A 16,733-nucleotide genomic window follows, 5' to 3' on the forward strand; every position below is an offset into this window, starting at 1 on the left:
TGGAAAGCTGCCAGAAAGTTTGGTGAAGACTTTTCAATGTACCTCTTTTGTGAAAAGACAAGCACCGGCGTCACCTTTATATAGCCATGGCGGGCCCGGCGGGCAAATAGCTTTACCCGACATGACCGCCGAGAAAATTCACTAGCCCAACGGGCTACGAGTCGGTCTCCAGGTCTTGCTAGAGGTCAAAGAAGATAAATGTCAATTAACAAAATATTTGTTATTTTTCATTTCTATTGTTATTAACCTGAAATTATAGTGTGATCACGTCATTTTGAAATCCTTGCCTCTATCCCCTCCTCCACCTCTTGCTTGCATGACGTCCGCCCCACCCCGCGCCTCTATCTCCCATCTTCCATCTCTTGCTTGCGCGATCTCTGCTCCCCCCCCCCCCCCCCCCCCCCCCCCCCCCCCCCCCCCCTCCCCCCGTCTCCTACTTACATGACTTTGATCGAACAACTTCTCTCCACTCCGATGAAATAAGAGCGTTACTCTCCTCATGCTCGATTTTTTTATTTAAATTGAGCTAGTACGCCCTGCATATATGTATCTCATAATGGCTCTAAAAATTTTAAAACCATTGGTTTGTTTTGAAATTCCATTAGCGATGCCTTGTACACAAAAAGCAGTTGTCAAACATAAACTCTTGTTAGTATCCTATCCGAGCGTCCACTAGGAAACATGTAAGATAGCACGTGCGAACAAAATAAGAGATTTATAATTATGTACATTTACAAAAAAATGTAATTACAAAAAAGTGTACTTACATAAATGGATTTTTAATTGAGAAAGTGAAAATTTTAATATATAAAAGCTAATTTTTTTACAAAAATACATACATAAGAAGTACATACAATACTTGAAAATATACAAGTAAAAGATTATTTAAACATCTCTTGTTCTCATGTTATATATACGATTTTTACATAGTGGACTCCACGGGATATCATCCTCCTCGGACCTCAATAGCTTAAAGTGCGCGTCCCCATTGTGCTGCCGCGAAAGCCTCATAGTGACTAGCAGCAACCCGCTGCCACGGGTCCGCTTGAAAAAAAATTCAAAAATCCTTGAATTTCAGACCACTTTTGTTCCAAAAGCTGGCAATAATAGCTGCGAACTTGCTCGGGATAATATCATAATAGTTATCTCTGGCAGTACGCTCTGGCATCATGATACAAGTCCTATGAGCTTTCAAGTTTCCACCAACTATCATGAAGAGTCCGCGCCCATCTTCTTGTGCAGGAAGACTCAAGAGGTCTTTCTTTCCCCGAACGCTTGCAGCGGGTGTGTGTGTGTGTGTGTGTGTGTGTGTGTGTGTGAGAGAGAGAGAGAGAGAGAGAGAGAGAGAGACAAAGAGAGATGATCCTCTGACCATTGATATCTTGAGAGCTTGCTGAACGCAAGGAAATGTATGAAGGTATGTTGAGAGCTTGATGAACGCAGGGAAATGTATGAAGGCATCCTGATGAGAGAGAGAGAGAGAGAGAGAGAGAGAGAGAGAGAGCTTTGCCATCGCTCCACTCTGTCGCCCTTGGTCCCCATCGGAGGGTAGGATAAATGCCCCAACTTAGTGACACCGAAACAAAGTCCTAATTAGGAGCTCTGAAATTTTTGGATAAGCAAACCCTAAAGCCTAGTTCATGGATTGCCCTGAGCCGGTTGAAAATAGCTATGGAAAAGGAAAATCTGCCTGGAAAATTCACCAAAAATAGGTGAAAACATGCAGAAAATTCTATTTAGTTAGCAAAATTTTCTATTAGAAATTTCCGAAAAGGGAGTTATGTATGTTTATGAAAAATGGTTTTCCCATGACTTATAATTGCATTTTACATTAGGTGAAGGGTTCGTACACTGGGAAATATTGTGTGGGAGATGTGCCATTGCACAGAAAGGTTGCCGCAGACTTTGTGGGATGTATCATTGAACAAAAAGATTGCAGTGGCATTGCTGAAAGGTGATATTCTTCATTATTGTTAAAAGCTTAAGCATAGAAAACAAAAGAATTTTTTTTTTATTATTTGCATAAAACTATGAGCTTGCAAGTGAGCAAGGATAGAGAAGAGACCTTTGTTGACTGCAAAGATATTGTTTGAAAATTGACACTGCTTCTTTAATATGCATATGCATGCATGTGAGAAATTGTAAAAAAAGAAACATTCTAAAAGAAGATCAAGTTTAGTTTAATGTAATGTTTTTGCCCAAGAGAGTTGGTGGAGTAATCAGCATTTCACCAAGGAATCTCTTTGGTGGTCTCAAAGGTGCTCTTTACAGTGGCAACATATGGTGAACATAGATATCAAAAGTGGCAACATATGGTGAACATAGATATCAAAACTGTAGAGGGGACTTTGCTAGTGCAAAATGAAGAGGTACATATGGTTTATCTTTGCAAACTTCACAATTTTTCTAATGGTAGCTTCCTTGCAAGTGCATGATGTGGCATATCAACATGTAGAGGCCTTAAAAACACTCCATGAAGAGGAGATTTCTCTAAAAGAACAGCTCTCATATTGTGGTTGCTAGGTCTCCCACTTCTTTTTGGCAATCTTTGCTTGCATAGCTTCTTCTTTACGCTTTTGCCGAGCCTCCATTTTAGCTAGGACTTCTTTTCTTTTACTCTCCCTTTTGAGCTTTCTATCATCTCTTGCTTTGGTAATCTCCTCCTCCTCCTCGTGTGCATTTTAGGCTTTCATGCTCTCATTCAATGATGAAAAAGTCAATCAGCAAAAGATGGGAATAGTCTTTCACTGAAAAGGGTAGGTAAACTTTTTCTAGAGTTAAATCTCTCTTTTCTTTGGTAGTGTATCACTTGATGGAGCTTTGGGGATTATAAAGAGAGCCTTTTTTTGGGGACTTTGCATAGAAATGATGGCATGACATGGATTGGCATGCAACAACAAACTCATCCTCCATGTCATTGCCGAAATATATAGGAGGCCATCAAGCCATAGTCACAGGGGATGCCCATTTTTGGGCTTCCCGTCCCCACTTGCCGTCCTGCCCTCTTTTTTACACTATAAATCCATTTGCACCCTTTCTCCCGTCCCCACTACTTGGGACGCGCTTCTCTCGTCCCCACTCCTTGGGACGCGTCCCTAGTGACTATGCATCAAGCCAAGGATGCCTTTCAACCAAACATGCTTTGCACTCGTAGGACCAAGCCTACATCATGGGGAGAGGGTGTCGAGAGGCCAACACCAATATTATGCATTCAACCTCCTTCCTAAGTGTTGTGATGTCATACCTCCTAGCTCAAAATAGCTAATTCCAATAGGTACAGACTATGAAGAAGAGTATGATTTACCTAGACAATACTGCAACAAATTTGTTGAGAGTACACAATCAGTGATGATAGTTGGCGAAATGAGGGAGGTTGTAAACCAGGTTCTTGAGCTATGGCAAGGGGCTCAAGGGCAAAAACCATCTTTTAAATGACATGGCAACCATTGGGCTAATGACTATCCTTGTGATAGATCAAGATTGTGGTGGCCTAGAGTTATTCTCTATTGCCAGAGCACTTAAACACTATCGAAGGAAGCCATCTTCCAATCAACCATCGAGATCTCACTTGAATTTAATTGATATTGTCCCCTTGCCACCCACATCATTAGGTGATGATGTAGTCTCCCTATGAGTTGTGACAAGAGCACAAGGAAAAATCCCTTGGAGAGAGAATTTTCTCCTAACAAGAGAGAGAGAGAGAGAGAGAGAGAGAGAGAGAGAGAGAGAGCTATTAGAGAAAATAATGCAATAGAGGTTATGCAACAAAGACACGCATCAGTCTCATGACCATGGAGTCTCCCCCTTGAGGAGGTGCAAAGGTGAAAACAATAGCGTGTGGACAAGGTGCCATAGACCCTGCCTATATAGCAGACAGGGGATGGTCGAGTGTTATAGGGTTGGACACTACAAGTGAGAATCACTAGCAACACACAAATAGAAACTACAAAATCATTGAACTTTACGAGAGAGAGAGAGAGAGAGAGAGAGAGAGAGAGAGAGAGAGAGAGAGAGAGAGAGTCGACACGGCACACCGGAGTTCCACGTCGGGACGCACTGGCCCCAAAGATTGGCGCCCCTTTTGGTATTTCTTTATTATTACAAGTCGCTAAGTACAACTCCCGAGGGTTCTTTGCTCTCAGTCTTTGTGTCTAGATGCCCACGTAGAGAATGAGGCCCAAGGGTCCTCTTAAACTTACAAGGGATGCCCAAAAGTAGAGCCTCAGAAGCATTAATCTCAAAATCATTAAACCCTGAAAGCATCTACTCACCAAAAGCTAGCAAGGAAATTTCCAAAAACAACCATCGTAATTCCGAACAGTCTACTGCATGGCAACTTCAATGTAAACGTAGGAAGATTGTACAAGCATGACACATCATCATTGGTACCAGCACGTCTTATGAAAATCAGCCTCAGACTTCAATCTGTGGGATCTTAAAGTTTGGCTCCTCAATTCGTGCTCAGAAGTTATTTTTAATTGGTTGGTTTAGTTTCTCTTGTCCACTCGGCCATTGCTCTTCGTGTTGGGCATGCCACATCATCACTTTGTTGAGTGACATTCTCCCCTCTTGAAAGAATTGTAATCGTCCTTGATTATGCGTGAAAAAATAGCCACAGGACATAAACTTTCTTCAATAGGCACTGACTCTATGCACTCATCCATGAGACTCCACCAATCTATCACTTCTACAAAGACATCAATCACTGATCAATCACATTTCTGTCAAGGGTCTCGACTACAAATCTTGATCATTGTAACCATTTAGCAATCACATTTAGACTGTGCTAATATTTTCATGGATATCTTGATCTACTAAATCTTGTTACTTTTAGGTTCATGTGCTTTTATTTCACATTTCAAGGAAACCATGCCCATGACCATCCCGTGACAAAGGAGTAGACTGGCTCCCCTCTTGTGCATTCCGCATCGTAGGAGATTCCACCTAATGATTCATCGGTAGATTTTGTCATAGACCTTGCTAATAACCCAAAAGCTTCAAGATATAGCTCTCCCTAAAGAGAATTTGCAATGTTCTCCTCCTCCATCCATCAGGGCCAAAAGGTACCCTTGAACAAATTATCACGTGGACCTGGATTACCTTTCTATTATTTTCATGTGCCATGTGACCTGTTGGTAGTCTTGCCTCCCTGTACTTGGCACCTCAATGTGGATCTGTGGAATTCTTTGATCTACTAGTTGATTCCGTTTACTTTCTCTCCTTCTATCCTAAGACATGTGGGTAGCCTCGCTAGCCTCCCTTTTCCAATGGCACGTCAATCTCAATCGTCGAAACCTTAAGATGCACTATCATATGATCCCCTTTCTTCTTGAGAATCCATTGATGAACTTGCATCTGGTTCCCTTAGTACGTCAGAACCCTCGGATGCGCTACCATTTGATTTTCCTTACTCTTTTAGAATTTTGTGATGAGTTGTCATCAGGTTCCCCTCCTTCATTCTCTGCATTGAAAGACTCTTCCCTGTCCAGGTGGATACTCTCTTGTTTGTAGGATAAGTCAATGAGCTGGTATGCATTCCAAATCCTTACTTAGCATGTCCCATAAGAGCGAGTCAACACGACACGATGGAGTTTTGCACCCAGACACACTGATCCCAAAGAATGGTGTCCCTGTTGATATTTAATTATTATTTCGAGTTGCAAAGTACAACTCTCGAGGGTCCTCTGCTCTCAATCTCTAAGTCTAGATGCCCCTATAGAATGAGACCCAAGGGTCCTTTTAAACTTACAAGGGATGTCCAAAAGTAGAGCCCTAAAAGTGTTTCTTTCATAAACATTATACCCCAAAATCATTTGATCATCAAAAGCTAGCGTGGAAACTACCAAAAGCAACCAGAGTAACTTGTGGAAATTTGTACAGCTTACCATGTGAAAACTTTCATGCAAAACACAAAAAATCCGTACAATCCTGCCATATCATTGTCCATATGGACTGTGATATCATTGACATCAACATGTCAATGAGTCTTATGAAAATTTGCTTCAACCTTCAAGCTTTGGAATTTTTAGTATTTTGGCCCCTCAGTTGGTGCTTAGAAGTTCTTTTTAATTGGTTGGTTCAATTTTTATTGTCCACTCGGCCATTTCTCTTCCTTTTGGGCAATGCCATGTCATCACTTTGTAAAATAGAGCAATGTCAAACAATAAAATTGAACAACCATAAATATGAAAATACAATAAATGGGTGTAGGACTAAAAACCAACCGATCAGACCAAATGTGTCTAGCCAAGGACCATTATATGTAGCCCAAATTCTATGCATGTGGGTGACCAATCTGGATGCACACTAGACAATACAAGCATGCCAAACCTGTTCTTGTTCTTCTTGTCTCCTTTTATTCTCGGCTTGGTTTGATATTCTCCTTCTCTCTCTTTATGAGATCTCAGTCAGGTTCAATTATTAATTATTTAAGTCTATTGATATCTATGAGTGCTCCTGTGCGTGGTAGAGAGCATCCTATGACAGTGTTGGGAATGGGGACGGGATGTCGGTGGCTCCTAAGGCAACTTAGGGCCTTAGGTTTCCCCCACAATAAAAGTTCCTGTAAGGTCTCTGACCCCGACCAAAAAGAGCATCGTGTACCATGTAATGATCATAATAGAATAAGTTACTATTTTTAGCAGTTTTCCAAATTCTGTCAGTGCCATGATGTTCAAAATGTTTTAAAGCTTTGAAATGTGAATTAAAATAATTTTTGTAAAAAAAATCCAAAAATAGCAAGTTTTTGGACACCCGACCTGTCTAGTTTTGATCGTCTCGAAAAACTGCACCTATATCCCAAATTCGAAAAAAATGCATTTTCGGACCCCGGGAGCTGCTAAATATGGCAGGTACTCGGACCAGTACGCCTTAGTTAGAGCTTGCTATAGCAATTTCCGGCATCAAAATCCGACTCGTATGACCCGTTTTAGCCTAAAATCAATTTTTCATAAAATTGTCCGGGGAGGCACCGGGGGCCCGGGACTGTGTGGGAACAGGTTCCAGCCCACTCCAGATCAGCTTTAGCAGCTAGGGGGCACCCTCTTGCCTTGTGGGAGTCCTGGGAAATCTGCCAAGCCAGTAACTAAGTCTCAGAGTCAGTTAAACTAGCCAACCTGACACTTTGTGAGTAGGGAACTAGACTTGCCATGCTTAACTGGAGAAGCTCCCAGATGCATTTAGCAACCCAGGTCGATTTTCAGCCTGTAGGAGCCTATTTAAAGACCTGCACACACACACACACACACACACACACACACTTATGCTCATACACACACACACACAGTGCATACACACACACACCTACACACACTAGGAAGGTGCTGCCGGTTCACACACCTTTTGAAGGAGAAGCAAGAAGGAAGGTGCTACCGAATTCTCATCTCAAGAAGCTCGATTAGATCAGAAAATCGAGAAGATTATCAGTCCTTAATCACGGTAACCACGGTTTAATTAATGCTATCTGTAAATTCCTTTCTCTACCATCTAAATTCCTCGTCTATTATGCTTATTCCTAGTCGTAATTCTCTATAATTACTCTCTAAATTCTCTTTAACCATATTCTATTATGTAATCATCATTCCATAGCTGAATTATCAGCCATTCATCATTCTCGATTAATGATTAGTGTATAATTATTAGAATTTTCTCTCTCTAGGCGGCATAGAAATTAGTCGATAAGCTAGTAATTGTGTAGATTTAAGAGAATCACTTTTTCTATCACCCATTAATACTGTAACTAAATTAAATTCATTTCCTTTATGCATTGAGGTGTAATTAAGGAAAAATTAATCTGTTATTAAGTCTCTACGAGTTGACTTCCCTCACACATATGCATAAGATAAATCTGCATCATCTAGTTGCTAGGAAAGAGATCAATCATACTTAATTCATCTCTCTGATAATTCCATCAGTGAAATCCTACTATTCTTAATCACGTAAGTCGGGTAATTATCTTTAGAGCAGGTTCCCATAGGAATATGCATCATCCGTAATGATTGCTATATGGAAAAATCTAAACCTCTCATGTAGCAGGCATTGTTTGATGTTGCTAATCTATCATTTGGTTTGTTATGACGCTTGCGGACATTAGCTCTTTTCTCCAAGTTAATTATTTAAAGTAGTGAGTTTAAAATGGACCCGGTTAAAAGGACTCGCTTTGGTGGAGCCCACGACCACGAGGCAGGAACGAGCAAGGTGAACGGGAAGGGAAAAACTCCCATGGACGAACAATTACCGGTCATCTCACGGGCCATCAACGAAGAAATGGAAGAGGTAGGTCTTAACTTCATTCAAGTTGTTTAATTTAACATTGCACACGTTTAGTTAGGAATGAACATATCCCCAAACATGTTGGAGAAATCCGACGGAAACCTTGGCATTGAATTCATTGTACATTAAGTTCTAAAGTAGGAAGGTAATGCTTGATGGGTATGCTGTTTGAAGAGAAAAGAATGTCTGCTAGGGAAAATTTAGCTCGGCATGTTCATTTTATTTCCAATGTTGAATCAGTCCTAACCCCGATACTGATCACAGGGTGCAGAGTTCCTCGTTAAGGGCTCTTGAATCCACGACTTGCTTTTTATGCAGTGGATACCCACGACTTGCTTTCTATGCGGTGGGAACCCACGTCTTGCTTTCTATGCGGTGAAAGTGTCCATGACGTGCTTTCTATGCAGTGGACATACCTAATTGTATGGGCAGCTAGGCGACAACGGGAGGAGTGAACTCTCGCTGGAGGGGGGATGTTGTACCTCCAGAACATTGAAAGTTTAATGAATAAGTTTGAGTAGAATTTTTACTAGAATTCTGTCTTAGTGTTGTTTGCAATACTGGTTGAAGGGCTGTCTTAATGAACAATGTGATTCGGAATTAAACAACCTTTGTGGTAGTAATTAGGTCACACAAGGAAGTGTGAGTGTGGGGGTGGAAAGTGGGGGCTTGGCTCGGGTTGCCAATGCCTACGAGATGGGTAGTCCCGATTGGTCGAAAACTCTCTGTCCCCATAGTGCTTACTTCGATATTAGTAACACTCATTGCCCCTAGAGCGGTGAAATCTCGAGGGTACGTGCCTCTGAAACATGGGGAAAAAGGCACTCGGGTTTCCTCTCCTCTTGGAAGGTGGGTCTTAGGATCGCTAGATAGTTTAAGTACGCTTCCCCTGCGAGGTGGAGCTAGATCTTCTTGCTAGTAGGCTCGAACTCGACTCACTTTGTGATGAGAGATCGTTCGGTAGTCGAACCCTAAACCATTTTGTTTGCTTTCGCAATAGATCTAGTGGGCACCAGATTCACCATCAAATCCGCTGGTTGATACGGCGGGGTGGGGACCTCACACCTGGTATCAGAGCCTAGGTTAGGCTGGGAAATAAAGTCGTATTTTTTGAACATTTAAAAGGAACTGAAAGTATATAGGTAGCTGATCCAAATTCCTTGCATTGGTGTTGTAGGAAGACCCCGTGCTCGAATATCGGAAGTTCCCAAGTGTTTGAGCTTATTTATGAGCAAGCTCGAAGATCCCCAGTTTACCAGTTCAGGCGAGATGTCATGGAGATATTGTTGAAGGCTTATACGCCACACTCCACTCGCATTGATAGAGGATGGGAACTTGATTGGACATTTCTAGGAGGGGTTTACTACATCAACGCTCGGAAGCTAGGATGCCTGGCTACCGACTTGAAGAAGATACGTTGGGGAGAACAGTTGAGGGTAATAGAGATATTCTACTTGGTGCCTACACGATTGGACCAGACTGTTTCAGACAACTCCAATCAAACCATCAACGACTGGCTCTTGGAGAAGGTCACCAACGTGATCCCAGCGAACCGAGTCAAAACCTTTGGATTACTGAAAGCGGAACTCTGGCTTGATATCTTAGTTTATTATCCACTCAAGAATGAGTATAGAAACTATTACACGAATGAAGTAGTGCATCATGTGAATACCATCTCCTAGGAGCATTTTATATGCAATCCATAAAGCCATGTAATAAGCTGATCATCAGTTATCCTAAACCTTGAGGGGTTTCAATTGTAATAAATTTTCATCAATAAAGTGCTTTTTGTCTCTTAATCTTTGTCTCTTGATAAAGTAGATGCTACAGACGGAAGGCGTGGTTACCCTGCAAAATACGTAAATAACATATTGCAATCCATGAAAGCACGAATCGGTATACCTGGCACAAACCCATAGCGCATATGCAACGTCGTACTCGAACAGATAGAGAGACATAGAGCGGTAGAGAGAGAAAAGAAGCCTGCAGGCACACCTCCTAAAGTGGAGTGCCACGTCGGCACGCGAGAGAGAAGAGAGAAGAGGTGAGAAGAAGAACATAGACACTGGGTGCAATCTCCCCCCGTGCAAGAGTGACCATTTCCCTCTTGCACGTATTTGTTTTATAGATTTCTTGAATGGTCAAATGTGAGTACAAACTGGCCGGCCGGTCATAAATGGCCAAAGCTCATAAAAGAGCACTTGAATAACATGTACATATAATATCCTTTTGCAATAGCCTAGCTCGGTCAAGTCTTTTCCACCTGTCAGCTGCAATAAATAGTAAAATGTCAATTCCATAACATACCTCTCCGTTGGAAAGCAACTGTCCTCAGTTGCAAAGATAAAAATCTGCAAACAATACTTGTCAAAAACAATGATTAGAAATCTGTATCAAATAGTAACAAAATTCATAAAATTAGACAATATTGCTTATGCCTGCCGTCATCCACATGCTACCTATTCTAGTGTCCCATACCACTAGAATAAGCAGCATATGTCATACCCTGATGAACCAAGATATCATTGGTCACACTCATCATCAATCTCATAATGTCAAGTCTCATCACATGAACACTGCCGTGATAAAATAATCATCAGATACCAAATCCCAATCAAATTCCAATTTCACAATATAAGTCCAAATCCAAATCACTTTCATTATGTACCCGGGTAACAAAATCATACCAGTTACATTGGTGGCCAACCACTACAACATGATTTTGTGATTGGTGTTGCCTAAATCGGCGAATCTACACCAATAAGAGGTGCTATCTAAACCGGCGAATTTGCACTAATGCTGCCTAAATCGGCAAATCTGCATTTACCATTGTGAATCTTGAAAAAAAATAAAATTCAGTGTGCTGCCTAAATCGGTGGATCTGCACAAATAACTGGTGTTGCCTAAATCGGCGAGTCTACACCAAGATGAGCATTTACACACTGCCTAAATCAGTGGATCTGTGTGCATGTGACCAATGGACTAGACAAGACATAAAAAGACAAAACATGTACTACCTGTGTGACACCACATTGGAGTGTAGTTGAGTAGTGGAGTACTTACAAATTTTTGTTCACTAACTCAAAACACCGCAACTCATATGAGTAGCTGCATAGCTTAATGCCAAATCCTCTCAATGGAAATTACATGCAGTGCAAGCACAAGCCAGAACTTTAGGGATTCTTAATTTCATATGCCATATGAGAAAGAGTAAAAGTTCAAATTGTCCAATGGTATTATCCTTATTGCAAACTGCTTGACGTTGTGTCCTTAAATATATGCACCAACAAAATAAACTCCCAAGCAAGTAGAGAAAGTGAGTATTATTGTAGGAGTATGTTAAGGGATGTCATTGTAGTATATGCAGACAAGATATGTTGCGTAATTGATGAGATCTTAAGAAATATGATAGCCATAGATATATATAGGAATGGATTCATTAAGGAGAATTAAAATACTGTGGAAAACAACAAAAAATTACGTACTGGAGGTGGTTTGCAGAAGTGACTAGTATCCAAATCGGCAAATGCTAAACTATTTCTTGAAAACAAAGGTCAACAACAAAATTCATCATGTGAGTAATGTTATGCAAGTGTGAAAAAACCAAATTCAAGTCGTACAGATGGGTGTCAGATATCGTGGAGGTGAACTTTATATGTGAGTACGTGTTTAAACCATTGATGTTTGTCGCAAGAAAATTAGAAGCTAGTAAAATTTCACCAGTGTTCTTGAAAGTAGTTAAAATAGCAAAACATTGGCTAGATTCCATGCTTTCCTTCACGTAAATCGGCAAAATTTAATAAGTTTTAGTGTGAATACGTGAAAATCTTTGAATTTTGACCTAAAAAACAAAAGAGCTTTAGGTGTGCCCTTAGTTTCTTTAGTTACGAAAATTGTGTTTGGCAAGCCCTAACTCGATCAACAAACATTGCTATGATTACCCTGATCCAAAGTTTGATTTCCACCACTGCTCTCTCAAAGAGAATTTCTCGTGAAAAATTTTCGTAGGAACAACTTCTTTGAATGGATACAACAAACATTGAAATACCAAGAGACATAGAAACACTTATCTCCACATTAAATATAGACACACAATCTCACATCGCATAGCCGCGAACATTAACTCCAAGCTATTAAAGACCATATGGAAAAATTACAGTATGTGTGTTTGTGTGTGTGTGTGTGTGTGTGTGTGTTTGTGTGTGTGTATGCGTATATCATCGGAATTGACGAGTGTGTGTGTGTGGAGGACAAGAGATCATCGACTTACGAGGTTGGGGACAATCGAATACAAAGGTAGGGTCTACAGCGTGGCTGCACTAGTATTGATATCAATCACGGTCCAAAAGGGAAGGGGGAGAGGGGGGGAAGAGAGATAGAAATGTAATGAAATGTTATATTAACCGTCGTTAAAAGGTCAAAAGGCCAAACTGAGACAATTCTTGTGGATCTAAACCAATGCTTGGGCACAAAAACAAAATGAAATAAAGTAAAAGACTAAAATTAAAACCGTAAAAGAATGATTAAAATCAACATCATGATCATGCTATGTAGGAGATACACGGCAACCAGAGAACTCAAGTAGAAGAGTACCCTATGTATTCATATCAGAGAAAAGTCCTGCGTCCCGCGCCTGCGAGGCTTCAAAAATTGTTGAGGCACCTGCGAGGCTTGCAAGCGATGTGTTGTGCAGCACAGCTACAACCTACGAGGCTTGCAACTGTGACTCGTGGGGCTTGAAAACCTGCACACCTGCTACAAACTGTGGTTTATCTATGTATTTGCAGGGTTTGGTGACGGAATTTTGAGTGTCTTTTTCTAAGCCAGGAAATTTGGGATGCATGTGCTTGTAGACAGGTCTAGTGGAGTATGTGGTTTTGAAACCTTACAGTCCTTCACTTGAATAAATGGCAGCTTTAATCGATGGGTTGTCAGATGCTGTTGCCTTGCAGTGCCTAGCACGAGTGCCACTTAGTAGTCTAATCCCTAAACCTGATGGTGGCGGCGAGTGCGTCTGCAAGGAAGCGGAGGCGTGCGGAGGACGGGGAAGTGGAAGAGGCACACCAAAAACTCATTGCATTGGAAGAATGCTTAAAGGATTTACAGAAACGTGATCCACAAAGAGAAGCAATGCAAAAATCTGCAAAGGATCTTTGACATGGGCTTTTCAATCAGATTGCCATAAGGTATGAGCGGGATATATGGGACGCACGAGATAAGGTCACAAAGGAGCTAGAATGACTGATCAAACACTGAGTTGTCAGCGTTAAGTGATGATATGCAGAGAACAAGTTCCCATATTGAAAATCTTAAAAGCTATGGACCAATCCTCCCGTCCAAAACTCACCGCTAAAGCCTACTTGGAACAAATTGTGGAACTGGGGACACCTTCAACTGTAGAGAAAGAGGGACTTCTCTACATTCAGAGGGCGCATGGGGAGAACAATCCCATATTTGTTTACTGCTTTCCAGCTAATGCACAACCACCGCTTCCGCTCACCTGAATGCACCCTGTGTTTGGGAAGTTTTTTGACGACTTAAATGCTAATGAGGAAGATCTATCTCCGGGTGTCTGCAAATTGGTCGAATACCTTTGCTATGAGGTGCTAGGAGGGGCGAAATATGTTACTGAAGTAGAGTTGAAATAGGATTTCAATTCGGCAATCGCCAAGTTGCTTGAGTGCACGGTTTCTCCAGTGACCGAGGTCAATTGTAGAGGTTCAGGTTTCACGGGTGAGGTTTGTATGTTTGCAATGCAGGGAGTCAAAGAAACAAATTAGTTGCGATACAGGTACGTAGGAAGACCTCAAATAATGGAGAAATACTGCAGCAAACTACCATGCCACCATGCAATGGTGTGACAGAGTTTGCATGATAAGCGTGAGTGGCTAGTCTTCAACATCTGAAGCCGAGAAGGGATCGAGTGGTTGGAAGCCACTGTCTGCAAGTTTAGTTGACGGATGGTAGGTGATCAGAGAGAGGGGGTTGGCAAACATCGGTTATAATTAGCTTAGAACTGCATGGGTGGTTGTGGGCATAGTAGGAGAGAGAGACAGTTGAGTTGCAGAGAGTAACGACGACCTCTAGTTGTGTGTGTATGTGGGTTGGCAAACCACACTGAAGATGGGCGCTACGGGTTGTTGACAGAGAGCCTGAAAGAGGGTTGCTAGAAAGCGACTGAAAGAGAGCCTGAAAGAGGGTTGCTTGAAAGAGGGTTGCTAGAAAGCGACTGAACTCTACATGGGGCACCACAAGTAGACAAGGGAGGGAGAGACAAAAATAATTCAATAATGAATTTTGGGTGCCTTTGCATGCGAAAGGGGCAGCTGGGTTGTTGAAATGCAAAGGGCGGCACCTGTTGCATGGGGAAACCAACAAACGCCAGGCAAATTCCAAGATGTCTAGGGCCGCTCCTTTGAGAGTATGCATGGTGGCTTTAGTGGGTCTTTGCGGTGCCCTTTATGAGCCTCGTTAGCGTGCTACTCTTGTGTGCATGCCTATGGCTATCACACCGCGTGCGATTAGGTAGCTGCCACTACCAGCCTGATGCATGCCGTCAGTTGGTTGTTGATCTTAACAAGTTTGGGGAGGACTGCTACAGGATCAGGTAGTGACCCGCGGGCTGACCTATAATGGTGGGTTGTGCAATAGATCACCAGATTCCCCTGCTTGTCTTACTGGCAGCCTCTTTCCCTGTCACAAACTACATCCTTCAATTCTTGTAACCTGCAGAGCAGTCGTTGTTTGTCGTACTCGCTGCTTCTACTGTGTCCTCTTAGTGGATGGATTCTTTGTCCATCAGAATACACTCTTCAACCCTGCTAAGGTTTGGTATGCCAAGATTTTGTGCGGCTGGGTATCCTGCTGACGATTAGCACATTGAACCTCAGATTACCATAATCTCCACCTTGGTTTCAACAAAATCTTGATGCAACAGATGGATTTTTCCTTCGTAGATTGTAAGGGTTGGGATTCCTACTACGAGAGTGATAAAATCTTTCTATGCCTCTCATTGTTCAAAATTTCCCAAAATCTTCTGCTAGTAAGCTCCTCAAAGCTTGTCTTACATGAATTCGCCTCATTCTTGATAGAGAAGTCTTAGGAATTTTTTACCCTAACTTTAAAATCATTATTATTATTTTTCTTACATACTCAAAATATTCTTACATCATGGAATTTTCTCTGCTTTTTTTTTTTAATTTCTATAGTTGGATATCTCTATTACAAATATAGTTCACGCTTATATATATATATATATATATCCCTTAAGCCTGTATGCTATTCTAACGTAATGGTTTGAAGTATTGAAACCAGGATGATGTTACTATTACTAATCAAATTCTATCTTCTTCTTCTCATGCTCGAGAATAGTCATATATGACTCCTTTGATTAATCGCTACTCTCTAAGTCATCGTGATCTAGTTCCTAGATAAGATGGTCTTTCCTACAAGCTTTAACCATGGTAAGTTTGTTTAAATAAATCACATAATGATCAATTAACGCACAAAATACATTCAACTTTACTAATCAACATAAGATCAATGGAAGTTGAGAGAAAAAAAAACTTAACTCTAAGATATGTTCGTCATGACTTTCATTCGAGGCATTTTTTTTTTCACCCAGCTCTGATACCACTGCTACAGACGGAAGGCGTGGTTGCCCTGCAAAATACGCAAATAACATATTGCAATCCATGAAAGCACGAATCGGTATACCTAGCACAAACCCATAGCGCGTATGCAACGTCGTACTCGAACAGATAGAGAGACATAGAGCGGTAGAGAGAGAAAAGAAGCCTGCAGGCACACCTCCTAAAGTGGAGTGCCACGCCGGCACGCGAGAGAGAAGAGAGAAGAGGTGAGAAGAAGAACATAGACACTGGGTGCAATCTCCCCCCGTGCAAGAGTGACCATTTCCCTCTTGCACGTATTTGTTTTATAGATTTCTTGAATGGTCAAATGTGAGTACAAACTGGCCGGCCGGTCATAAATGGCCAAAGCTCATAAAAGAGCACTTGAATAACATGTACATATAATAACATGTACATATAATATCCTTTTGCAATAGCCTAGCTCGGTCAAGTCTTTTCCACCTGTCAGCTGCAATAAATAGTAAAATGTCAATTCCATAATAGTAGAATCTTGAATTTTATTTAAAGTCTCGTGTCTATTTTGAATCCAAGTAATGTATCAAGAATTCGTATAATCCATGTAGGTACCGCCTGTTGCTCTGTACTCGGCAGCGCAAGAGAAAAAGCTCCTCCTTAAGCAAGCCCAGCCTTCGATCTTTAAGGGCGAGGGGGCAAATGTGGAGAGAGATGCGGAAGTATGGAAGGAAGCCATGGACGATTACTTTGAAGTTGCGGGGACCCAACCCGTAAATCAGACCATGCTTGCGATGTTCCGCTTGACTGGCGATGCCAAGATATGGTGGAAGCAACATTGCAGGGACATGGATATTA

The 16,733-nt window shown here is 41.5% G+C and overlaps 1 long non-coding RNA gene across 1 annotated transcript; it reads left to right on the forward strand.

Annotated features, from left to right (window-relative positions):
* The first annotated feature begins 1,201 nt into the window (after nt 1-1,201).
* Nucleotides 1,202-8,728, forward strand: LOC147430009 (uncharacterized). The gene is made up of 3 exons (XR_015185922.1): nt 1,202-1,417; nt 1,836-1,954; nt 8,536-8,728. It is a non-coding gene; the product is annotated as an uncharacterized LOC147430009 (long non-coding RNA).
* The last annotated feature ends 8,005 nt before the right edge of the window (nt 8,729-16,733 follow it).

This window comes from Adiantum capillus-veneris, chromosome 22 (genome assembly GCF_014529385.1).
Source record: "Adiantum capillus-veneris isolate H3 chromosome 22, ASM1452938v2, whole genome shotgun sequence".
NCBI lineage: Eukaryota > Viridiplantae > Streptophyta > Polypodiopsida > Polypodiales > Pteridaceae > Adiantum > Adiantum capillus-veneris.